This window comes from Anabrus simplex, chromosome 5, assembly GCF_040414725.1.
Source record: "Anabrus simplex isolate iqAnaSimp1 chromosome 5, ASM4041472v1, whole genome shotgun sequence".
In the NCBI taxonomy this organism is placed as follows: Eukaryota; Metazoa; Arthropoda; class Insecta; order Orthoptera; family Tettigoniidae; genus Anabrus; species Anabrus simplex.
In genome coordinates, this window is record NC_090269.1 from 35,842,758 (window position 1) to 35,869,367 (window position 26,610).

Consider the following 26,610-nt stretch of genomic DNA (forward strand, 5'->3'; position numbering starts at 1 on the left):
TATATTATTTCATTCTTCCAGCATCTTTTGTGAGATCTGGATAGATGAAATTAGTTTCTACATTAATAGCAGTTCTGCATCATTGCTGAAACACACCTACCATTGCAACAGTGAAGAACTGCTGTAGGGTTCTAAATTGCTACGAGCATCTATTACTGAGCCTATATGTGAATGTAATATACTTGTTACACAAGGACATCATTTATATGAGTAGGTGGGACCAAAGACACTTCAGATTAACAAAAATCCAGATTATATGGAAATAAACTAACAATCTACATAATGTATACAAACCTTTAGTTTAACAGAAACAATAAATGAAACGGTAGATTTTAGGCACTTAAATTCAATACTGAATTCATTTTCATCATGTACTGAAATGGTGTGCAAGTTACTTCTGTTTCACATTTATGTGGCATTTGAGCACAGCATGAACATGTAGGCGTTTAACCAACATCAGTCAAGTTGTAGTTGTCGCTATTTTATTTTCTAAGTACACCACCAGTTTTTCCATCCGAGCTGTTGCCTCCACATGAGACATTAATTTTTCCTGCTTGAAAGCCACTTTCATTTTTTTTTTTTTTTTTCCAGTGCCATCATTAACTGTAGAAACTACCACCTTCTTCAGCTTCAATGCCATTTCACTTATGCACACTCAAAATACAGGAATAAAGGAACAACACTTCTTAACTCCGTAAAGTACTGACATAGACTGAACTTTCAAGGTACGGGTAGTTTGAAGTGCAGGTTCAGTGATCTCTATGATATCTGCAGTGCCAACTTAACAGTTTCATACATATTATTCGAAGAATGAGCACATCATCTTCTTTAGCGTTTATCCTGCTACGACGCAGGATCTGCTACAAAGGCTGTATGTTGCCATTTGGCATGATCATGGGCCTAGTCAGGCTGTAGTTGTTTCCCCCCCCCCCCAGAGGTCATCATGGACTATGAAGCTAAGTGCTGCCTTGGTCTTCCTACTAATACTTAACCATCAGAGTTTACCCACTCCTCCCCAAGGACTAGCCCACTGCTTAAAATTATGGATCAGTGACAGACCTGGGTTACCAAACAAAAGTGAAAGAAATATGTAGAAAAGTTTAGTGTTGATTTGGCATTAACTCATGGTAACTTCCTCTCCAGCACCCCACCAAGAAACTTCATGTCAGAGGCTCTAGATTTTATACACCCTTCGCAATTTCCAAATTACACTCTGAAACAAAAGCTAGGCCAACGAAGTGTGTTGGATTATAATATGTAGTTATTTAAATGTGTGGCTGAGGTCCCCAACCAATTCTATTAGGTTCAGTATAATTTTTATTTGATTGTAAGCTGTGTATAGAACTGGAGAAATGGCTACAAAGTAGAAGGGTAAAATGAAAAGGTGAAGTTGATGAAAAAAAAATAAAAGTGCAAACATTAAGAAACAAGCAAACCACTGTCACAATCAGAACAATCATCATGAATTATGTTACTTCAGGTTCACTTGCCTAAACAAATCAGCTACTGCTTCTAATGTATTGTGGTTTTTTTCTTCTTTTTTTTTTTTTTTGTATTACAAAATACTTGGTAATAGACTTAACACCAGCAGAGTTATGAAGAATCCCATCATAATGAGTATAAAGACAAATCACTATTCTGCAGAAACAAGCTCACCAGGCATTGGGAAGGAATGGATGTAGATAAACTGGTATTGATGAGGAGGGAGCCTATCTAAGGCTGATTCTCCATGAGCAGATAAAACGCTGCTGTTCGCCCGCTATAAACCCGCTTGCGGAATAGAACTATGGGGTATTTGTAGAGCTGTCTACACGGGCAGCTTGCACGCCACGGGTGAACACGTTCATGAGCGGGCAAGCGGGTCTAACGCCAGCAGAGACGTTATTCTCGCTAGCGGTAGAACAGCGAATCATACTCCACGTGGCGGCAGTGAGCAGTTCACCCGCCTCTGTCGCACGACAGAAACTGTCTGAAGTGTAGTATATTCTTTACTAGCTGATGTACCCGTGCTTCGCTACGGAATTCTACATTGTATACAGAATTCTAGGTTAGGTAGTGTATACGTTGGGAGCAAGATTGTATTAAATTCCATAGCTCTTAACGTTACCCTAGAAACACGACGGGGAAGTCACCAAACATCTTTTCTCATACGAAGACTGGGTTAGGGAATATTCATTGTAACGGCAGGCCCGCTTCGCTACCACCAGTCACAATCAAGTTAGGGAGCATTATAATGGCAGACACTCAATCTCCACCTGCCCTTTTTACATCCTCAGAAAGACTGTCTTAGTCATTTTGCCAAATGAAATGAACATAGGTCATTACAATGATGTCAGTAGAAATGACACGATTAAAAGCAATGTTTTCATATGAAATACTCGATTAAATGAAAAACCACGCATTTTCTCACTTTTAACAAACAGTACTATGCTTCCGATCTAATAATCCAAATTTTCAGAGCAAGAATGACCAAGTCGCAGAGAGCCGTGATCCGTGAACACTCTTCGTCTTTTTTTTGGCAGGGGGAGTCGAATAGTGGAGAGTCCCAGGGCAAAAACTATGCCCTTTTACTACTATGTTTCCTACAAATACACGCTGAATCGGAAAATCTCAATTCACTACACTGGCGGGGGAAGAAACTGACTTGGAGGCAAATTCTTCCTCAAAGCCAGAGGAGAAAGCCCCTCTTCACTGCTAATTTGGAATAAAATGAATATAGATTTAATAAAAGCGAAGCGGAAGAAGCTTTTCTTAAGAAATGGCTCTTTTCAGGGTTGAATTTTGAATTATTTAATGAATTGTGGCGCTATAATTCGGAGTAGGCCTAAATTGTAATTCTAGACCAGGTCATTCTTCTTCTACTACTACTACTACTACTACTACTACTACTACTACTACTACGAGAGCCTCAAGTGTGCACACTGCTCATTCAAAACAGTGCGTCAGAGTAGGGATTGAATAGCTGGAATACTATGATGAACCAGTGTGTTACGTACTAGCAGTATCAGGAAATGTATGAACCAGAGGAATGGAGTGCTAAAGAAGAAAGTTTTCTAACTCCCCAGCTATTTCCCGCCAATATTCACCCACGCTGTTACACTCTGTACGCAGCAGTAATCCCATCTATCAGAGTTGAGTGGCAGCATGAGACAAATGAAAATGAAATGGCATACGGCTTTTAGTGCTGGAAGTGTCCGAGGACGCCAGGTGCAGGTCTTCTGATTTGACTCCCATAGGCGACCTGCGCGTCGTGAGAAGGATGAAATGATGATGAAGACGACACACTCAGCCCCCGTGTCAGCGAAATTAACCAATTATAGTTAAAATTCCCGACCATGCCGGGAATCGAACCTGGAACTCCTGTGACCAAAGGCCAGCACGCTAACCATTTAGCCAAGGAGCCGATCACAACAAACAAGGGTCAATATAATGTTACTGTTGATGAATTTTATGCGCTTTCGATATTGTAGGCCTTCACATTTAGTTTTCTTTCGACTCTGAAATACCACTCTTATCATAGTCGGTGCGGTAAAACTGAATAAAACATTGGTAAGGGTATATTCTGCCTGAAGGCAGGTCCGAACCTCTGCAGAGGTGTGCCTGAGCCGGAGTTTACGTGCGGTAGGGAGGCCAGTTCCTTTCTGCTCCTCCATTCCCTTACCCCCTCTCCCCCAACAGCACGTGGTAACCCATCCAAATCTTGACCACGCCCAACGTTGCTTAACTTAGGAGATCTCACAGGATCCGGTGTTTCAACATAGCTACGACCGTTGGCAATAAAACATGAATGATCGGAAATTGTATTCTCTCTAACTTTTGTTATGCAGTACTTTTCGATAGGACCTATAACTTACTGTAAGTATTTAAAAAATAAAGTTTAGTGCCTTCCCCTAAAATGCAATTTCATCCAAGGTGAAAAAAATTGTTTATAGCTTAGACTGTAGTTTCTTATTTCCCTACTCTATGTACTGATTTTCATTATATTCTGTTAACCCATTTTCTCCTCGTTCGGCTTTGATATGGACTTAGCAACAAAAATACAAATTCATGAATGTCTCTGTTATCATAGCCGGTACGGTAAACATGTATGAGACATAAATGATCGGAAATGTAATTCTATATAAAACTTTAGTTATGTAATATTTATCGATAAGACCACTAATAATATAAATATTTGAGAATTAAATTTCAGGCCTCCCCTTAAACTACCATTTTACTCGTTTAGTAATATGCACCTTAATAAGTTCAAACAGCTCATCGAATGAAGCAACTGACATTCTATAATATTGGAAAACCATTTCTGGATAGCTCCTGTGTTCGCAAAACGTTAAATGAAATTGGCCAGTGGTGAGCCGATTCGATAACGCAGGGCCAGTCCACCAACGTCTTTTCTTACCAGGTTTCTTTTTTAATATTGTTAATAACTGTAGTTGAACAGCTCCGACAACACAACCTATTTGTACGACATCCATCATTATAGTATGGCAGATTTATCGCTGGTGGAAAATGGCTGCATGTCGCCGGCGTTTTTGGCACTGTTTACAGACGTCAATTCAAATGCTCGTGTAGAATAAGCAAAAGGTTTGAGCGGTCAGGCGGGCGAACAGCGGCGTTTTACTTGCTCGTGGAGAATCAGCCTAAGGATGGCATGTATTGCACCCGACAGGGGCATGATCCAAGGACCTCTGGTTAAGACTGGTCATCTAAATTGTAGATGCAAAGCTATTTTGAGGAAAGAAATCTTGAAATTAATAAATATCAACATCATTGAGACAGATGAAATAAGTCTTTAAAATTTATTCTATAAATTTCATTATTTGCAATCTATTGCGCAACCTTTTCCTTTGTCCAGCGGTGAGCCCACAGAAGAGAGAAGCCTGTGAAGTCATGGGTGGGGCTACATCGGTGGTTCACCACGACACAACTTGGGAGAAGTCATCCCCACCTCACGTTCAAGAAAGTGAGGAGAGGCAAACTTTTTCGAAGAGAAATATGGGAGCCATCTTTAAATCAGTTTGGCCAACCTGATTATCTATGCTGTGAAAATTAATAAAACCTACATTCTGGCGTCGCTTTTTGATCTAGAAGAGATAGTTATAATTGCGGCATTTATTTAGAGTGTGTAATGTCCTTTTTGCTGATAACTTATGGATGGAGAAAGAATACTTCGTTTTATCAGCGTGGAAAAGTACTAGGGGCTATCTGGTTAGTTTCAAGACACCTCATTGATGCGGCGAATTACCCCAGAGTGGAGGGGGAATGAGGAAAAACTTTAATTAATTACAAGAGATCCTACAAAAAATAATCGCACGAATGAGTCTCATTCACATCAGGTGGATACTGGTCACCTAATGGTCACACCATTTGACCTCTAGTGGGCCGTGGATAGGCCATCTGCATATTTTAAGTGGGGGAAACCACCTTCTTGGAAAAAGCACTGCCAAGGGTGCAGCTTCTCATTCGGAACTTTCAGCTCACGGAGGGCGAAGCTATGTTTAGCTGAGCTCTTAGTAATTCTTTGTTTACTGATTTGAAACCTAAAATTCAAACGCAGGAGTGTAATTCGTGTGAATAATATATAGTGTTGACATATGTGACGCTAATAATTAAATATTTAAACTGTGTCTAATCGCGAACACTTAGACTTGTAAAATTGTTGTTATTATTATTACTACACCAAGAACGAGATGGGTAGTAATAAATGCACAGTGGCCGAGAGGTACAGGGTAACTTGATATTGAATCGCGGATTACAAGGTACTAATCAAAGATCGTGGCTGGACGCCCACGTGGAACGCAATTGAACTTATTGTGGAAATAAACTGGTGACGTGTTCTGTGCCTAGGAGACTGCAAGTGACATCATCAATCGAGGACCATGCACTTCCGTCTTGGTGGTGAAATGGAGTTACCAGTAATCGCTTTGGTGCTGATGGATCAGTACTAAAACACGATATGGACCACCCAAGCTGACCGAGATGTCATCAGAGGATAAAGGATGAGTACTTTCTAATTAAATGGCATGGCTAGAGGGGACGGGAATTATTTGTCATAAACTGTAGCTATAATGTTAGGGACGTAAACGTTATTTGAATGTAGAAGTGCCAAAGATGAGCATGTAGTTTTTTTTTATAACAGATCTGAGTGATTTTAATTGTAAATATGGGAAATTGGATTATGAGAAATTTGTAGGCGGGAGAAGATTCAGTTATTTATAGGATTTGGGAAACCCATAGTTAGTTAATGCGTCATAAGACCATTAGTTTAGTAGATTCAAGGGTTGATAATTTAAGATAGGTTGTAGTTAATCCAGTATTGGTAATTGCATGAATAGTAAGTACTGTAAGTTAAGCTACGTGAGAAGTTCCAGAATTCCGAGAGATGCTCACAGGACTGATACCCCAACCCCTCCCTTGAAATATTTAGCTAGGGATAGTTTCAATTTAAGTTGGGTCGTTTTGATCAGTTTAATTATAATTTAATTATGAGTTGATTACCGTGTGACAATTTAATTATGGTTTAATTATGAGTTAATTACCGTGTGACTATTTAAGTATGAGTGAATTATGAGTTCATTGTGATTTAATTATGAATCGATTACCACGTGACAATTTAATTATGTTTTAATTACGAGGAAGTTACCGTGTGATGATTTGATATGATTTAATTACCAGGTATGATCTAATTTCATTCTGATTACCAGGTGTATGGCATCATTATTGTGTCCATGTATAAGGAAAATCGTGCAAGGAAGTCAGTGGACAGCTGAAACCAACAACAACAACAACAACAATAATAATAATAATAATAATAATAATAATAATAATAATAATAATATTAGTATTATAAACCGGTGTCGTGATGTGAGAAAGGTGTGACATTTAAAGTCATGGGTTCGGCCTTGTGCAGAATACGTGTTGAATTGAGGTTCTTTTTATTGAAGTCAGGACGGTTTGAAGTTTGAACTCACGGTGTGAGATGTTATAATCAGACACGTAGAGAGTTATGAATGAGGAATTGACCTCGGTATTACTGAGCGTGCAGCGCGGTACGATGTATCTTTAAAGAGATTGTCTGTTATGTCCATGAAAGGCGAGGCTAATGACCGCCTGTAGCAGGGGAGGATGATACTCGACCTTGAGCCAGATGTATTTTTTGTGTGTGTTTGCCTCAATGAACAGGAACTTTGGGCTGAGAAGCAAGGCCTGACTGAATATGGCTAGTGATTGGAATTATTCAACACAGCAGAATAATGTATTTGCTAATAACCAACACGGTAACTGGTACTAATATTTTGTTATATTAGGTATTCTTACTTATTTGAGTATAAATTAGCTAGGGTTTTCAGCACAACCTGTGTCATTGGGGTCATCAGATCAGTCCTGGCCGTGGGCATTGGTATTCCACAGAGGTGCGATGAAGGATGTGTCTCTCACGTGATTCTTGTACATAATGTGTGATTATTTATGATGTTCTGTGTAACATGTAGTGATTGTAATTAGCGTTGGCAGTGGATTCATCCCATTGGCACGGCAAATTGTGTATTCAAGTAAGGATTCAGTTCAAATCCGGGTGTTTGATCCATGTCTGTATAATTTATCTTCTGGTATTCCATTGGGAAATAATTCGTGTGTTTTAGATTAGGCATCACTCAGACTTGTTGCATGAGTGTAGATTTCATTTGCCCAATAATATGGGATAGCTTCAGTGTTTATGATAAATGTTTCTGTTCACATTATGTCATGGCATCTCGCATCGCGATAGATAGTACTCTGACTTATCACACAAGACCAGAAGTCAATAAATAATCCACAAAGAAATGTAGAATCAATTATGTACTTCATTTGTGTATATATGTTTCATTTCCATAATCATCAGGATTCAATAAACTGATTGAATTATTTTAAACTTTACTGGAATGTGTTCTCATTATAGTTAGGTATGCCCTGTTTTCTCCTACCCTGTATGCCGCTAAGTAAATTTAAGATGTGCGCCTACTCGTTTACCCATTAACGCCCAGTAGATTTTCTCGCCGGAGCCTTTTAGGGTAGGGGCGGGTACAATATGAAGCTGTAGACATTGCCTTGTCATGTTTTGTTTTCATGTTTGCCCTCCTCTCATTCTATTGCACCTTCTTACCACATTGACCTGACAATGTATCCTATTATGCGTTATTTTTCATGCCCTCCCCTCCTTCCATATAAAGACCAAATCAAAACCTAGCATACAACAAAACTTCTGGGCGGAAGATAAATGTCTTATTAAGAAGTGTCCACTATTCAGAAAAATGTGTACAATTTTAGACAGATAAGCATACTACAATACTTTACAAACAATGTGTTTTTCCCCTTAAATTCAAGGAAGATAATGCATATGGTGAATTTACATTTACTAAAGAAAATACAGTACACTTGATGTAATCCTTTGTTAAATTACTGCATTCAAAATCCTCTTTCAGTTTCAATAGCCTATTTCTGGACAGAACCAGATTGTCCAAAATAATAACCTATCTTTTACTGAAAAAGTTCTTTGCAATTGTCTTTTCAATATGGGTTTCAACTTGAGATGCGAAGTATGTTTGAGTTTCTGTGGCATCATAGCACAAGAGTCACTCATCTCAAGATAACCACAACAAATACTGCCTGTTGTCTGCACTTTTAGAAAGAAATATATTCAGTCGTAACATGAAATAGATCAAAATACTGTCCATTATTGTGTTGAATTCCAGGAATTGTGACTTTTCTTTCAGGTTGTCCATTATTGAGAAATAATATTGTCATTAAACCCCCACGTATTTCTGCTGGAGAATTTTAAAATGTTCATAATTTATATTCAGGTGTCCATTAGGAGTTCACTGTATTTCTCAAACCATTAGTGAAAATGAAAACTGCAAGACACTTCTTTTAAAATTAGTTATATCATAACCCTGTCGTCTAGGAAGGCCGATACTTAAATGGAAAACAGTTCGATAAAACGCAATGTACTGTTATTATTTATTAAGAAATAATAATAATAATAATAATACGAGGGGCGTTCAATATATAATGCAACCCATGTTATTTCTCAGCCAATTTCGGTTTTAAAAAATTTGGAATTTTGTTTGAGACATCTTTTAATATTTCCACTTCGCCTTGTACAGTTTCATTAATTTCCAATAGGTGGCAGGGCTATAACTAGCATTCAAAATGGCATCTGTAACAGAAGTGTGTACCAAACAGAGCAGTTATTGAGTTTCTTTCGGTGGATAACAGATATTCATAGGCGCTTGCAGAATGTCTACGGAGACCTGGCAGCGGACAAAAGCACGGTGAGCCTTTTCCACGACAACGCAAGACCTCACATAAGACTGCACACCTGATAGGAGCTCGCTAAATTTCAGTGGACTGTTCTTCCTGACTTCTGATTTCCAGCTGTTTGGCCCAACAAAGGATGCACTCTGCAGGAAATACTACGTGGATGATGGGGAAGTTATCGATGCAGTTCGATGTTGGCTCCGATATCGACCAGTCGAGTGGTACCATGCAGGTATACAGGCCCTCATATTACAGTGACGTAAGGCTATAAGACTAAACGGAGATTATGTTGAAAAATAGGGTATTGTAGCAAATGGATTGGGGAATAACAGGGTGTATTTGAATCCTCAATAAAACCAACCTGCTTTTAGAAAAAAAAGTGTTGCATTATATATTGAACTCCATAATAATAATAATAATAATAATAATAATAATAATAATAATAATAATAATAATAATAATAATAATAATAATAATAATTGTCTACCAAATTAAAATCTGTCAATCTTTCAATTCAAAATGCATTTACGTTATAATTATAAATACTGTACAGAATTAGAGACTATTAGGTGAGTAAAAGCCAGTACTTTCTTCACTTTACAGTTGGATGAAACTTGTGTGATGTAGCCTATCTTGCAGTTCTGATTTATGCACGATTAATATAATATGTGGCAAAACAATCAGTACTGAAATTACAAACATGTTCTGAGCATCACTCTTTGTGAAGGTATGGATAGATAGTGCTCACTTTTGTACAAAGTCTCAGACATCTTCTCTACCTTCAACTGGAAGTATTAATAGTTTTTTCTAATCATTGTCTTAGCAACTTCAGTTTTTCATTGATACTTTCTAGTAGAATTTTGTTGCAATATTTAGGGCACATTATAGAATAAATATAATAGGGGTAGAACAGGGTTAATAGAAGCCCGACAATGCATTCTTAAAAACCTGGCAACCCTACGTTCCATGTAATTGTACAATTTTCCTATTAGAACAAACCTGTCCCTGTCTCCACCACCACCACTCAGTAGCTCGAAGTAAAATTTTTACTGACAAACATTATTTACATCTGTAATATCCAAGGACATAAAAACCATTCTTAAATGTTAATTTACCTGTATTACAATTTCTTTGACTGTAAAATAACCATTCAGTAACATTCAAATATGCAGCAAAAGCCGAGCACAATTCTTCCCAGATAATACTAATGTGGTACAATTTGAATACATTATAAATAGTATTTAAAAATCAACTTATAGATACACAATGTCCATTTCATGATTACAAGTAAGTCCAAAAACAGTCATGTTATGATACGGTCAACATAATAATAATAATAATAATAATAATAATAATAATAATAATAATAATAATAATAATAATAATAATAATGATAATCTACTGAACTTTGAAAGACAATGTAATGTACTAAAACACATATGAATTTTTAAAATTCAATATAATATTCAATACAGGAACGTTTTTTTTTTTAACACTCAACGAGAAACTTATGTCAAGAAATCAGCACGAGCCTCGCCACATTGAATGTAGCAGAAACAGAATCTATTCAAGACAAAAGGTATGGTTTTGTAGATACAGAGAAAGTCTGACTCGAACTGAGAAGAGCTTTTGACAACTGGAGCAAGAAAGAGCATAAAGGCAAAGGTGTAGTCCTATTTATACAGTATACTCCAGCATCATGAAGGATTGTCTTGCAGTGAATGACGTGATGCAATAAAAATAAATGCCGATGTGTCTGCTGTGTGTTGCCACAGAGTTCAAAACCCTTTCACATGTCCTGAGAGCCTGTCCACATGGTGAATTACTATGCAGCTCACGCCATAATGTAGCCAGATCAATGATAGCTAACACTTTGAGTGGACAAAGTTACAATGTCTATGAAGAAGTACAGTCTCTCCAACAGAGGAAGAAACCGACACATTGACATTATTGCTTTTAAGCCATCCTGTTCTGAAGGTTCATCATTGATCCAACAATTAAATTTGAGACCAACGAAAAACAGCCAGAAGAGGTCAATGCAGAAAAAGAAGAATTTATGAAGAAACTGTGGACTTCTATAAGCAAAAGTATAAGCTCTCATCCACCTCTCTAATCGGCTTGATGTTGGGTGCTCGAGGAACCATGCCTACATTTTTTTACAACTTCAATACCTTTGGGTTAAATAGAGATTTCATCTATAACATTGCGATTACCACACTTGAGAAGTCCATCATGATCTTCAAGAACCATGCTTACAGACCTCAAATAAATGATGTGCCTCACACTTTTGCCTACATTTACCCTCATGCAATCTCATTACCTACTGTATCTATATCCACTTTTGTTGTTAAGGTACTCTTTGTCCTTGGGCAACCTGCAGCTGTTGCAGGAAGATTGTATAATAAATAACATCCCTTACAATTCCTGTCTGTGATACTGTCCAAAATATGGTATATTACAACAATTTAAGTATACTAATGTAGACAGTCTCACATTCTGAAGAAGCAATGAAGTATTCCTCAATCTGAACATATTTCTTGTATGATTTATGTTTTTTCTCACTTTCAATATATTAAATTCTGGTATGAATGTTTCATATAAATATCTTCAAATTTGTAAAAATTTAGGTAAAAAAACAACATAGTATACTAAAGGGAACTTGAGTAATCAATGTGATACCATGTAAATGCACTAGAGGGACAGGAAAGGAACTAAATCTTTAGAAGCATCAAGCAATATTACCAGAACAAGACTAGTGAGCATTGTGGAATAGGCCCTAGGCTTGAAAATGAAACAAAACTATTTTATGGATTCTTCAGAAACGTAGAAGTAAAATGAAAGTGTATACATTTCTGAAGATAAATTTAGCCTCAGATATGCACATATCTACTTTCACCACATACACATGCAAAAATCTTGTATGAGATTAAGTCCCAAACACTCATGTTAGTAACATGCTATTCATATTCTAGAACAAACATGCTGTCATCCATATTAGTTACACTTGCTGGAAACACCAATTAATCACAGTACACAATATATACATAATAGCAGTAATGGAAATAAAATATTAAATAAAATAGTGCTTTAAAATAAACTGTCCCCAGCTATCAGTCATATTTCTTAACCACTATTGCCAAATACTCACTTAAAATCCACCCAGTAATCCAAAGAGGAGAGAACTTAACTCCTTGAGTGCCAACAATGATTATATCAACACTTGGAAATTTTGTGAGAAGTGCCAGCGTTGATATAATCAATGCTTCGTTTAACTTGACATACTTCCTTCTGTAATTGCTAAATGGCACTAACATCATGCTTTCTCAATAGCAGAGTCCTTTAGCTTCCTCATTTGGCCACTTGGAAGAGTCTGTAGTTATTTTGCTTTGAAATATTAAATTTTCTTTGGAGTCAGTGACAGCTGACTGACATACAACATGGCGGTGTCCTGCAGTCAATGTGCTGGGCTTGAAGAACAAGAAATTAGTGCTGTTTTAAGTGAATCCTCGGTGGAAGGGGAAGTTTTCTCAGACTTTGAAGAAAGTGAAAGTGAGTTTGATAATAGTGAACGTGACCGTGACTCAGGAACATCATCTCAGGAAAATGATAATGGTGCAAATGGTCATATCAGTGATAGTGATGTTGAAAACATTGATGGCTGGAAGGAAATAAAGTTAGGTGAGGATAATCAACCCTAGTTTACAACACCTTTCATGGAAGTACAGGGTCCTAAGCATTATCTCCCACCAGATTCAAAGCCATCGTCATATTTTTTCTTGTATTTTACTACTTCATTCTTCAATATTCTTGTGACAGAAACAAACCGCCATGCTCAACAGTTCCTCATTTCCCATCCCAAACTTATGCCAAAATCCAGAGCAAAACTGTGGAAACCAGTAACATTGCCGGAGATGAAGACATTTGTGATCTGTATTTTGAACATGGGCATAATTCGCAAACCATCCAGTAATAGGTTCCATGCTAACACCTTGGTTCCGACAAATACTTTCTCGCAATAGATTTCAACTTATTCTCCAGTTTTTTCACAGGGCCGATAATTCTATTCTCCACCTCGTGACCCTTCATATGATCCATGTGCAAAATTTCAGCCCATAAGTAGACCATGCAAATCTGACCTTCAGGCACTCTCAAATTCCGCATCAGCAGCTTAGTATAGACGAGTCTTTGACTGGAACTAAATCACATACCCAGTTATTACAATATCTCCCAAATAAACATCATCACAGATGGAGAATGAAATTCTGGATGGTATGCGATTCTATTGTGGGTTACTGTCTTGGTTTCTATCCATATCGTGGTGCAAAAAGTGTACAAGTTACAGAAAAAATGAGAAAAGATGGTCTTGCTTTCACTGTTGTAAAAAATCTTCTCTCAACAGGCAACTGTGAGGAAAGCAACGTGAAACTACCTCACTCCTCATTTCCCTAGTACGCCTCTTCAGTGATGCCTAGGCCATTTATGATAGCAGATGGACGAGCTGTTGAGGATCCCACCAGTGGCATCACTGACGGACTGAACATACATACAGGCAACTACTTCAACAAAGGGTACCATGTTTTCTGTGATAATTCCTTCACATCCATTCTGCTAGCTGAGAATTTATACTCACTCGGAACCTACATAACTGGCACAATCAGACGAAACAGAAAACCTCTACCTCTTCAGATTCTACAGAAATTCAATGTTGGGGACATTCGTTTCTTTCGGAAGGCCTTTCTGCTTCTCTGTGGCTTCAAAGAAAAGACGACACAGAAAAATCAAGTTCTCCTCCTTTATACCGTTTCCTCAGCTGCAATTTCTGAAACTCCGTTGAGAAGAAATCGTCAGATAGTGATGAAACGAGACATTGTGTTGAGCTATAATAAGTATATGGGGGTCACTGATTCATCAGACCAGATGCTGTATAATTATTTGGACAAAAGAAGGACTCTAAAATATTGGAAAAAGGTAACTTTCAATATAATGGCAAGAATGTTACTAAATTCTTACATTTTGTACAAACATAATCATACTGTAGGTGTTAAGAGAATGTCACGATTATCTTTCAACAATTCTGTAATTGAGGAATTTGCAAATGAGTGGTTTGATATACAGAGGGAAAGTAACTGTGCAAATGCTTCTCGTTCAACAAATGCAAGCCCTTCATTGTCTTTTGGTGTCATAAAACTTCCGAACAGGCAAACAAGGCTGTGTAAAATTTGCTCCAATGACAAAACCAAGAAAAGGACTGTTATTGTGTGTGTATGTTGCCAAAAAGGATTGCATTCAGCTTGCATTGCAGGGCATAAATGTGAATTTTGAACTTTTGTGTAATGTGAATGTTGGAATGTGATATTGTGGTTTGTTTCATTGTCTTCTTGTAGTTAGTAAGTTGTCTTTTTATCATAGTGTTTTTTCATGCAATATAGTACTTTGCTAATTTATTTGCCGATTCTAAAAGAACGCAGTCAGATGGATGAAATGTTGCATTTCTATCAATTATTTCTGTTTTCAATTTGAGTATATGACTGAAACATCATATTTAGCACCATTTTTGGGCTCTCAAATTGAAAGAAAAGAAATACTAAAAAAAATTGAAAAATTATAGATTTTTCACACTCGTCATTAGTTATATTTAAAGTTTTGGAATGCTAAATGGGAGAATGGAATGTTGAGCACCTTCCAAAAAAGGACATGTGACTAACTTCAGTAGTTAAAAAATTATGAACACTTATCCAAACCTCTGCCTATTTAGGAAACTGGGTCTGGCACTTTTAGCACTGTACTAAGCAATTTCAGCCAGCACTCAAACGGTTAAGGTGTATAGGAACGGTAGGAGAGGGAATATTCATACGAGTGAAAGAGGAATTTGTAAGGTACCAAAAAGTATTGAAATTTATATATTCAATGGTTACAGCAGAGATGTGATACTGTATTTACTCATGATACATTTTCGATGTAGATCTTGCCACAAATTAATTCAATTCATAGGCTTATGTTTCAACTTTATTCATCATCCTCTACCTACAAATACAACAGAATGACATGATAATAATAATAATAATAATAATAATAATAATAATAATAATAATAATAATAATAATAATAATAATAATAATAATAATATAGATTTGATGCTGTTGTTATGAAACTTAAAAGTCATCTTTGTAATATACACTTACTGGTGTCCTGAATTTTATAGTAATTTTATAGTAGTTTTTTTGGAAAATATGAAAATTATGGTGCTGTGAAGGATTAGTGACAGTTGCTATGGTTATTATCAACAAGTCTTTTATATTCTTTGAAGATTGAAGTTTCCTTATACGGTGAATATTTTAAAATTATGATATTTTATACACTTCATATGTATTTTATCTATATCATGAAGAACTTGGCATATTAACCTATTTGTTATTGTTCTGTATATTATCTAAAATTAACTTTATGTGGAAAACATAACCTCTCATGGCATTGAAAAGGACAGTGAAATGGACAAAGATTGGAAGAAGAAAAATACTTTTAGATGTGCTACCTGGAATGTACAAGGTATCTCACACAAAGATGACCAGCTGGACGACATTCTCGCAAAAAAAGACATTTTAATTGCAGCAATTTCAGAAACAAAAAGAAAGCTTCAGGGATCAAAACAGACAGTAAATTATTTACAGTTTTACAGTGGGGTTGACAGAGATACTAGAGCACAGGCGGGTGTACTGCTCATGGTACACAAAAGATTAAGATCAAGAATTGAAAACTACACTGTTTGGAATGAAAGGATTATCCAATTAAGACTAAAACTATTCAGGGGTTATCTTACAGTTATAGGGGTATATGCTCCAGTGGAGGGCAATTCAAACGAAAGTGATGGGTTCTATAATGATCTGCAAAAGATAGTCAATAAAATTAACAAACAAGATATGCTACTATTACTGGGAGACTTCAATGCCAGAGTTGGTAATGAGAAAATTCAGAATCACATCGGAATCCACGGAGAAACAACCCGTAATAACAATGGAACGAAATTAATAGATTTCACTGTCTTCAATCAGTTAAAGATTATGAACACAATGTTCCCACACAAGGACACCCACAAGTATACGGGGTCTGCACAAAATCAGAAATCGATTATAGATTATATAATTTGTAATGGTAAATTGGCAGATTTAGTCTTGGATACAAGAGTCTATCGAGGCCCTGAATTGGAAACTGATCACTATCTATTAGTAGCACCTATTCGTCTGAGGCCTAGATGGTATAAAAGAAACACACAAACAACACAAGAAATTAAAACTTCTTATAAGGTTAACCTATTAAGAGACCCCAGTTAGTGACAATGTGGAAATGGAGTGGTCTAATTTGTGTTCAATTTTAAAGCAGTCTGCTTTTGAGAGTTTGGGAGTTAAGAAAAAATGGCAGAAGAAAAAGGGTTTAAGAATCTGGGATGAAGAGATTGAAAAGGTTATTTCAGACAAAAGAAATGCTTATAAAAAATTTTTGTCAACTGGCAAATTAGAAGATAAAATAGAGTATCACCACAAGAGAGCAATAGCAAAAAGGAAAGTGCGGAAAAAGCACAGAAAGAGTTGGGAAAACTTTGTTTCTCAACTGGAGACTGATATAACAAGACCACAACCACAGACCTATAGAATACTCAAGAAATTAAATAATGATGTAAAAGAAGACATACGCATTAATGCAATACCTCTAATGGAGTGGCTCATTTATTTTTGGAACCTTTGGAGAGGTTCAAATATTGAGCCATTTCTTCTGCCAACATCTCTTAACAAGTCTTCGGAAACCATTACACTCGAAGAACTGGAGCTAATACTCAGAAAACTTAGAAATGGAAAAGCATCTGGAGAAGATTCAATAAATGCAGAATTATTCAAGTATTCCAGTGACATCTTCAAGCAAAGATTTCTCAAATTCATCAATTTAATTTGGAATGGCAATAGACCACCAGAGAATTGGCAAAAAGCTATAGTTATTCCTCTTCATAAGAAGGGCAGTGTGAAAGATTGTGGAAATTACAGAGGGATAAGTATACTCAACTCAGGTTACGAAATTTACTCAAATATTGTCAGAGAAAAATTATTCAGGTGTTATGAAAATGTGATTGGAAATGAACAACATGGATTTCGAAAGGGACGCTCATGTGCTGATGTTTACTTTACCTTGAAAATCTTAGTCGAAAAACGCAGGGAATTTAACTTGGAAACTCACATAGCATTTGTTGATTTTAAGAAAGCCTTTGACCTAGTTAATAGGAACAGACTTCTTAATATCTTAGCAGAAGATAATGTCCCACAACAGTTAATAGATAACATATACAACATGTACAGTGACAACCTTATTGCAATAAAGTTAGGTAATCATCAGACTGAATGGAAACCGATCAGCAGAGGTGTGAGACAAGGTTGTGGACTTTCTCCTTTGTTGTTCATAATCTATATGAACAACATAATACAGGAATGGAGGCATGAAAGGCATGGATCAATCCCAGTCAGCAGATATCTCACACATCTAGATGCCATACTCTTTGCTGATGATGTTGCATTGGTAGCATCATCAGAAGATGATCTTCAGTGGTCAGTATTTAATCTCCAGAAAGTCTCTTCAAAATTCGACATGATCATTTCACCAAAAAAGAGCAAAATAATGGCCTTTAAGGGGAAGGTCCCTATCCCGAGTTAAATCTGTTTAGATAATAAAATTTTGGAAAGAGTCAACAAATTCAATTATCTGGGATACAATTTATCTTACCAAGGGGAAATTGATATCTCTGCAAAAATAACCAAATTTACCAGAACAACAGGAATCATAAATCATATCATGAAGCCATCTCTTGTCCAAAAACACACTCGCTTACGTCTTTATAACACTTTAGCCAGACCAACGCTTTGCTACGGCAGTGAGGCATGGACAATAAGAACTCAAGGCATTTCCAGAATTACAGCACGTGAAATGACATTCATGCGCAGAACAGCAGGCTATACAAAATGGGATCGTATAAGAAATGAAGATGTGCTTAAGGGACTGAATGTGAAATCAGTAATCAATTACATCTATGATTACCAAGAAAACTGGAAACGTCATGTTCAAAGGATGGAATCTGGAAGACTACCAAAGGAGATCCTACGCTATCAACCAAGAGGACAGAGATCTATAGGACGTCCAATGAAGCGATGGAAAGAAAATGCAAGACCGTAACAGGCCACATGGCCCAGTACTTGGAAGGATGATGATGATGATTATGACATAACCTCTCCTGCCCAAAGGCCAACCTCACCTTCCCGAGATGAAAAACCTGTTCCCAGCCCTGTTGACAGAGTCACGGCGGTATAACCGTTACATCCATTATGGAGGAAATGCTGTGATTTCAGCTAGTCCATTAGCTGAGAGGTGGCAGCCCCACCAATGGTCTTACTTCCTTCAGGCTAGCAACCCGTCGGAAGGACATTTGATTGCTTTCAAGTCTTGCAAAAAGAAAAATGCAAGACCGTAACGGGTCACATGGCCCAATACTTGGAAGGAAGATGATGATGATGATGATAATAATAATAATAATAATAATAATAATAATAATAATAATTCTCCATCACAGTCAAGATGACTTGATCTAAGAAGCAGTTCATATTTTAAAATACTTTAAAATTAAGAACATGGAACAAAGGTTTGCTAGGTGGTCCTAGTCATGTTTGATGGTTTGCTCCTGTGCTAGTCATATATTTCTAATTTAAATTTAGACATGATATGAATAGCATATTAATCTGCAAGATAAGATTCAGTAAGCTAAAATGGTATGGACTCATGAGAAAATAATATGAAGAAAACAACGGGCATGGCCTGGAAAGATGTGGACGTATATAGTGAAGCAGAGTACAGAGAAGAGTAAAAGTTGAAGAAATATGTGAAGAAGGAAGGGAGTAGCGGAGAGAAAGACAATTGTTGAGGTCCTTGATTCACAACCCGATCCAAAATACTGGAAACTGGAAATGAAGAGAATTAATAGCTCTACCATGACCAAATATATGTATGCAATTATGCTCAAGGCTTGTATGTACAGTTGCCAAAGAAAACAGTAACTTGGCTTCATTGATGGGATAACAGATAATTATTATTATTATTATTATTTTTTTTTTAATGAACACATTTGTATCAGAGGTTAAGGGATTCAACTCATCGTCATCAAGTTTCCACTCCAATTTCCCGGGAGTGGTTTATGAACCCTCTCCATTTTAGTCTATTCATGTACCACTGCTCCTTCAAGACTTCATCCCAGTTGATTCCTTTGGATGTGGTATCTTCCTTCACTTCGTCCAGCCATCTCCTCCTAGGTCTTCCAAAAAATAGGTCTCTTTCCAGTAATTTCAGTATGCAACCATTGTTTTGCAATTCTTCTTTCTGTCATACGTTTGACGTGGCCAAACCATCACAAATGTGCCCTAGTTATGGTCTCCTTCAGGGACTGATTTATTCCAGCTTGTTCTCTAATCTTCTCATTTCTTACTTTGTCTTTCCTAGTCTTTTGAAGCATGCTTCTTAGAAACATCATTACTGAAGCCTGAAGTCTGCTGTCATCTTTTTTGGTTAGTTGTGCATATTTCCAACCCATAAGTCAATATAGGTACAAAGTATGTTCGAAACAGAGTTTGTTTTGAACTTAGTGGCACTTGTTTATTCCAGAACAGATATCGAACTTGCTGATAGAATTGACTGAATTTCTGAATACAGTTTCAACTAACATACTAAATCTGTGGTATACACAGGCCACTAAGACCTTAGCTTATCAATGCAACAGTTGCCCAGTCAAATGGCCAGGAGATATTGAAGCATCATGTGGACAGTGTAACCACTTCATCAAGAATACTTTCCTAATCATGTATGTCCAAATAACACTAGGTGTAACATTCTATAGATGTTCAATGTACACCTTTCATAGCTTTTCACTGTATTCTTTGTTAATGTTACTATTATAGGACTGGAAAAATACATGAGTCTTATGTCTTTTACTCCAAGTAAAAAGTCTTCAAAATCTTTCTTCCATGACTAAAACTTTTTTCAGCTTATCCCAGATATCTCTGGTTTTGGCCAGGTGTTTAAAGGCTGGATGCCCTTCCTGATGCCACATTATTTTCCAGTTGAAAATTCCAGCCCAAGATGGACTGATGTTTGAATCTAAGTCATCCGGATGGAAAGCCAGCAGCTAAGTCATGGTACTAATCATGCCTCTGTTCCCCTTCTATTAAGGCTATTACTTACTATTACATTTTATTTCCTACTTTGTTGTTTAGTCTGTTCAGGTCAAATTAGAATACTACCTGATAATTCAACCCAATATTTCAGTATGTCCCAAGCAAGAGTAGAATATTCCATTTTTTTTAGAATAGAGATTTCAAGCGACTGCTTTCCATGTCAGTATAGCTCATACTAATGTATTTCAAAATTATGGAAGGACATGAGCTTCATTAGGCACAGCTGTTTAAAGGAATTATTTGCAGGAAGTCTTGTATAACACACTATGATGAATTTGGTTTTAGAATCTTAACAGTTTTCAAGGTCCAACCACACAGTGATTTTTGAGGATGCAGCACAACTCATTGCAACTTCTGAATTAAATATCTTGACAGAAGGCAAAATATAGTTTATACTCATAGTATACCTATACATATGTAAATAAGTATGGATTTCAAATGTGCAAATACATGATCAAAGTAGGCAATTCTTTGACATCCCAAATCAGTTTGAAAAGAAAGTACAGTTCAGATGACATCCACAGTACGGTAGCTCACTTCCTATGTACCTACCAACAAGGAATGCTGCTAAAGTTTATTTTTATAAATTGCCTGAGTCAAAACTGAAAAACAAAAAGGAGCTTTCACTATAACAAAAGAAAATTTTAAAAATATGATACTGAAGTATCAACTGTTTATACAAAATTTAAAAAGAATTGTACTACATTTGCAAAAATTCTTATTTAAGGGGTAAAATTAGGCATGCAGATTTATACAGGAGCTGTTAGATTGAAAAAAAGTCAATATGAAAATATTTCATTAGATTAGTAATGCAAAAAAATTCAGCTATGGTTCCTGATTAAGATTATAGAGGAGAACTACCCTTCTGAAAAGTTAAAATGGTCATAAAACTCACCAAGTTTTGTCAAATTACAAGTTTTTACATATTTGCTATCTTTTCAAGGGGCTATTTAGCATCCTTTTCATTTTAAATTATCATGGTGCATGGAAGTGAATCTTTGTAACCATATATTTCAACTTTCAACACTAAATTAAGTTTAATACCTGTAGAAATATAGCCTGCCCTGGACAGGAGAGCATAAATAAATTCATCAGAGGGAACATCTCTGGCACGAGAGAACAACAGAGAGAGTTCCTGCCTGCATGCTGGACAAAGCACCATCAAACAGCCAACTGAGATATTCCTCTGGGAGGCATTGCACCTGGCACAGAACTGGAAAAAATAAATAAATACATAATCTTCAGAGGGGCCACGTTCCTCAGCTTTGAGAGAATGAGTGGAGAGAGAAATATACAGGGAGATTAAAATTATCCATTACTAAAGAAATTTATGTAGTTTTGACTACTTGTTTCAGTGATGGTGATTTTAAAAAAAAGGAAGTAATCATCCTCTCTGAACAAAAAGTGGGGGGGGGGAATTAAAATGAAACAAAATTGTTTATTCAACGAAGGAATTCCAAATGAATTACAAAATAAAACAAAAACTGTAATATTAAGCCTTAAAGCACACTAACGAACTGAAAGGGAATGCAAGTACCCAGAGTAACAGAACACTTGTAATTTACATACCCTTGATTAATCCACTGTCACACAAAAAAAGTGGATGACGAGATCAACAGTAGTCACGTCATCGGCTAGTATGCGTTCGAGTGTTTCCTGCAGGTCGAAGCTCCATCTTAGGCCAGAGAGATCAGCGCACTCTGTGAGGATGTTGGCCACGGTGAAGTCAGCACCATAAAAACACACTGGGGGGGATCTTCCCTCTTTAGTACATAAGAGTGCGTAGATCGTCCATAACCTGTCCTCAGCCTACACAATACTATGGCCTTTCTCTGTGAAGGCTGGAAAGAGGACCACCACATGATTGTTGCCTTCTTAATTGCTTTCAGCTTGTTGGGAGTTTGGATAGCTAGCCACTTCAATTCCCAGGATGTCAAGATGGTTCGACGTAGCTTAAAACAAATATCTTTAGCAGGTACATTCATAGGCCTTAGAGGTAAGAGTACCACTTCCTTTGCAGCTTCATCCACAAGTTTATTTCCCCACAATCCCAACGTGGCTTCAAGCCACGTAAAAGTGATTCTGGTGCCAACATCACATAACCTAGCTAGAAAGTCATGAATCTGCTACAACAGACGATGTTGCGAGAAACAGGTTTCAATAGACTGCAGAGAACTTAACAAGTCGGTACACATGAGAAAACCGTTTCTTTATCACCCAGCTGAACCTGCAGAGCTTTTAAGATGGCATAAAGCTCTGCAGTAGACATGCTACAAAGACTAGGAAGCGAGATCTTCATGCTTATATTATTGGTGATGAAAGAACAATCCACATTTTCTCCGATCTTAGAACCATCCATGAAGACATGTCTTGCGGCCAGATACTGGTGAACGAAGTCCTCGAAATACCTCCAAAGAACAGAGGCATCCGTGTTCACCTTGGGTCCACAGAGTAGATCTAGCTATACAGCCGGTCGCAGAACTAACCATGGAAGTACCTCGCTAGAAGTCCGCTCAAGACAACTACCGATAGCCACACCTAACTCATGACACAAGCTAACAATTTGAATCCCAACCGGCTGTGTGGCATTCGGCCGGTCTTGGTAACTCTGGTGGTATTGAGTACTAAAGACGCATTGGTATCTTGGATGTAGCGGTATTTCACGAATTTTGGCAGTGTTCATGAGGAGTAACTGCTGCCTTCTTATTCGTAAAGATGGAACTCCCACTTCAGCAAGTAGGCTGGGAATGGGGCTGGTACGGAAAGCTCCCGTTGCCAGGCTAACTCCACTATGGAAAATACTGTCTAAAAGGTTCAGCATAGTTCTTGAGCTGAACTATATTAGAGGACTTGCCGTGTAGAAACGCAGCAGTGCCCAATTATCAGCCCCTCACGAAGTGCAACTGAGAAACTTAAGCATGTTAAATCTCTTCATGCAGGCAGCCTTGTTTCAGAAAATTACCCATGTCTCTTTCTACAAGATGGAACTGATTTTTAAAAATTATATTATACAACATGTTTTTATCTTCGTGTAAAACAAAATTTGCATTTCTACAAGACATAAATAGTAATTACCAAACATTTTAAGAATGCATATTTGTGCTAATGAATTATGATCATTTATATATGGAAATAAATACAATATTGGTAAGACTATAGTTATTCAGCAAGATGTGAAATTAAAGATTTAAAATTATTGACAAAATCAAATTGAGGGTTACTTTCTTACCAACATATCTTATTTTCATTTTACTAGAATTGAATTATTATTCATTGCAAGTTGTAAAATAATAATAGAATTTACAAAAGATTTACACACAGTGTTTGTTTGCACAATGAACAACAAATCATGCATTGCACAATTCTATTTAGCACTGGGTGAGAAAGATTACAAAACACTAACTTGTACTGGATTTTTAAAAATTTTAACACTTTGAAGACGATGTCACCCCATGTGGGGTGACGGAACCTCAAACAAAATATAGTATGTCACCCGACACGTTAGTGTGACCAGGCCTCTCAACTTTAGGCTGTCACGTGAAACTAGTGCTGCCATTCGCTGTTGTATTGCACTGCTTGTTCACGTAAGGTGTTCATAGAGTGCAGCGCAGTCCCCATTCCTTTCTCAGCATGCTGTGCTCTGCGCAACAGACAGTGGAATTTCTCTGACATTTGTCACCCCGAATGGGGTGACATACGCAACCATCAGAATTCAATTACTAATGGCAAGGAAAATAATGTGGATTGGAGTCTATTATTGCTTTATTCTTACATACTGGTTGAGCACTCAGATGAAATTGTAAACCAGGGCTACATATGAATAAAAAATGTTTCTGTAAACCTGAGAATGTTCCCCAGTGATTTTCACTGGCTGGTGATTTGGTTGAATCATCGCCTGATGCAGCACTGGAATCTTTGCTAGTGTCCTCACTACTCAAACTACTGTTGAATTCTGACTGGGAAAAGGTAGCATCACATTGCAAATCCTAAATGTCAACATCTCTTGATTCAACATTCGAACCCTTTTCAAGTTGTTGTTCTATCTCTCTATCGGTAATAATGGCTTACTCAACACAGAAACACATAACATGAATTAAATTCTTGTCACAAAACTGTAAATTACAAGGAACTCGTTGAATGGCGCGTAAATCAACAGCTCACAACACACAGCACAGTGTTCCACAACAACAAAGGTAAAAAGGCCGTCACCCCTACAGGGGTGTTGCATAGTCAACCTAATAACCATATGTCACCCCGATGGGGGGACACAAAAATAGTAACTTTGAACATAAATTATGTCTTTGATTATCATCTACGAATGAAATTATGAACATGCGTAGCCTACAACAACCTGAAAAATGTATATCGCATTTCAGCAGTTTACCACGAAAAAAGCAAATGTACACGTCGACGCTAAAGTGTTAAGGCTGGGTTGAACAGTTCAAATGGCTTTAAGTTGGCAGGTTTGATCCCAGTTCTGTCTGGAGGTACTTAAAGGTGCTCAAACATGCCACTTTCATGTCAATAGATTAAGTAGCATGTATATGATCTCCTGGCAACTCGGTGTGTCCCTAAATCATAAAAGTGCTGAGCTGAGTGGCTCGGACGGTTGAGGCACTGGCCTTCTGACCCCAACTTGGCAGGTTCGATCCTGGCTCAGTCCAACTCCTGGGGGACAGAATCCTGGCACCTCGGAGTCTCCGAAAACCATAAAAGTAGTTAGTGGGACGTAATATCAATTCTTCTCCTCCTCCTCCAAAGTGTGTCAACCCTGAGGTAGGATGGCAGCAGTTCTCCAATTAGCAGTTCGAGTAATTGTCAAAGTAATCATCACAAAGCTGAACTCCCGATTCTAGGGAAATCCAGAGAATTCTTAACGTAGTGGTATGCCGTAAACCACGGGATTAGTTCATATACCTTATCTACTCTCCAAAGACTCTTGGGACATGATAGAAGGGGTAACTCGGTTAGACGTAGTTTAATGTCGTATTTGAGACCTACCTCTCAGATTGTACAGCCTATATGATCTGGATCTTCTGTACAATAACCAATGTTGTACTTGCTAATATAAAATTTTAAAAAAAAGAACATGGGTATGAATGATCAGTTGATACAAGGACACTTTAATGAGTACAACACACAAATAACTCCAAAGTACAAAATACTGCTTCTGATTAACAACAAACTGGAGGATTTGTGGTATCTACAATAGCTATGCACGTTAAAACAATTCACTATTTTGAATATGGTATTAGAATCTTAAAAATGGCAAAACTGCAGTCTAACAATCAGCATTAAACAAAAAAAATATTTTTTTTTCTGGGCATGTATTAATATATCCGCTTTTCAAATTCATGAAAAATGAACAAAATTAATCTATCGCAGAATCATAATTGATTAAGAGTCAGTGACTGTAACAGGATATTTCTTAAATGCAAACTAGTATAGTACAGTATAATTTGGATGGCACTATTGGTAATGGATCTTGCATAATTCTTCCATAGTCTGAAGCTTGGTTAGATTTTACTTATTGTTCTTTTTGGGTAAAATTATTACCATTATTTGTTCATCATCAGTTTTTCCTTCATGCATTGCAACAGAACAATGGCCACTTCACTAGTCTATCATGAAATTTCGCCCACCATCTGAAAAGAAAACTTATTTTAATTATTTCTGTCTGTGGTTTAACGTTTCACTAATACATGGAAGGTTCTCCGTAAAGCAAAGACAGGAGAAAAAAAAAAAAAGCCGCCATGGCCTTAATTTAAGGTCAAGAGCGCTTAAATCTCTATAGCTACTTGAAAGTCTGGGAGAAGTGAAAGTAGAATCTACAACTTCTATTATATTTTTAGTTAGTCATCTAAAATTCAAACCATACTAGTAGTACATTAAACTTGGGACATAAAAATATAAGCCAAAATGTGTAACATTTTATATCAGGGTTATTTTAAACCCTACGGTATGGGCTTGATGATGATATTTTCCAAATTTACCCAATTTTCTACTGCAAAGCAAGTGGATGCTGGCCTATCAGACATAAGTATATTAACATCAGTTTGTTTCA

General features: G+C 37.0%; 1 long non-coding RNA gene across 1 annotated transcript in view; it reads right to left on the minus strand.

The window, feature by feature from the left end:
• The window catches only part of LOC136873710 (uncharacterized), a 164,572-nt gene that overhangs the window by 103,660 nt on the left and 34,302 nt on the right, over positions 1-26,610 (minus strand). The window contains exon 2 of the long non-coding RNA XR_010860160.2: positions 21,591-21,759. This is a non-coding gene — a long non-coding RNA (uncharacterized lncRNA). The remainder of the gene's footprint in view (positions 1-21,590; positions 21,760-26,610) is intronic.